Raw genomic sequence first — 1,323 nt, forward strand, 5'->3', positions numbered from 1 at the left:
CTCTCTATTTCCCATTTGATGAACAGCCGATGATTAGTAATCTGCAAGAGACGTGCGAATCTTCGTCCCCACAGCGATCTCTCTCCTCGTCTTTGCAAGCATTCACAAGACTCAAAAAATCACGTTGGAGTCCTGCGCCCTCCTGTCCTCGCCCACGTGGCCGCGCCGCCGATAAGAGGCGATAAGACGATAAGGAGGCGAAGGCAGCGGGAGCGAGGGCCTCCCCCGCCCGTCCCCCGCCGCGGCCGAGAGCGCATGCGGCGGCGCAGCGCGTGGCCGGAGGGGCTTTGTTTACGTCCGAGGGCGGCCTCACTCGCCTCCCCTTTTTCCCTTCGTGTCTGGGGCGTCCGGGGCCTCTTTTCGGTGCCGTGAGTATCCGCCGGAGGAAGGAAGGGCCCTCGCGACGCCTCGGGAGTGCGCTGGAGGTGCGGTTCCATTCCCGCTGGCCGAGACGAGGGAGGCGAGTGAGTGTCGAGTGTAAATCTCCCTCATAAAATAACCTCGGCGAGGAAAGTGAATGTTTCAGAAGTGACATTCGTTGCATTTCGGTGTGTCATGCACAGAGGATTCCCGAAGGACCTGTCAGCAAACTTGTAAAGCTTTGTACAGCTATGAGAGTAATGCTAAATCCGAATTGGTCTGCGACCTAAGGGTTCCTAACAGTTACAAACGACAGGTTATTACAGCAAGGAAACATTATTATGATGTGAATATGACAACACTTTGTGGTGTGTGTGATTACTATAACCATTATAACAAGATAACATTTAGAGGGAACATCTGGGTCACTACCAAGAGGTCAGTTGTACCCAGCAAAATTGTATAAAGAATGTAAACCCAATTATTATTTTGTGCAACACTGCATCTTTGATTGTGAATTTTTCAAGGATCAGGTGAAAATATATGCCAGTGTGTATTTCAGATGATTCTTATTTTATTCTTGTTTTCCCAGTCTCTAAAAGTAAATAGATATATCAGATGTTGGAAGCAAACCGAAAGAGAGAAGAAAACAGAAAAGCAACCATTGAATAAAACATATGGACATATCACAAATAACTACAGTTATTTCCCCTCAGCAGCATGTAAGTCAAAGTATTCTAATAGTTAGAGATGAAGCATTTGTACACATGTTAGATATTTAGATGTTTCCATTAGCTCGCTACTTTTTACTACGTATAGATCTGAAATTTTTGTTCATTAATTTTGTTTACGCATGCCACTTTCATTGTACAAACAGCCTAACATCCAAACATTTCAATTTCGAGAGAGAATAAATGGAAACCTCTCTGAATGACATATACCCAATGTTCTATTTAAGCCTAC

The 1,323-nt window shown here is 45.5% G+C and overlaps 1 protein-coding gene and 1 pseudogene across 1 annotated transcript in view; both read left to right on the plus strand.

The window, feature by feature from the left end:
• LOC119585422 overlaps positions 1-1,323 on the plus strand; it is a 9,088-nt pseudogene that overhangs the window by 7,177 nt on the left and 588 nt on the right.
• The window catches only part of LOC119585269, a gene marked incomplete in the record, with an annotated part of 28,795 nt that continues 27,703 nt past the window's right edge, over positions 232-1,323 (plus strand). The window contains 2 exon segments of the mRNA XM_037933944.1: positions 232-798; positions 953-1,082.

This window comes from Penaeus monodon, chromosome 19, assembly GCF_015228065.2.
Source record: "Penaeus monodon isolate SGIC_2016 chromosome 19, NSTDA_Pmon_1, whole genome shotgun sequence".
NCBI classification, from domain to species: Eukaryota; Metazoa; Arthropoda; class Malacostraca; order Decapoda; family Penaeidae; genus Penaeus; species Penaeus monodon.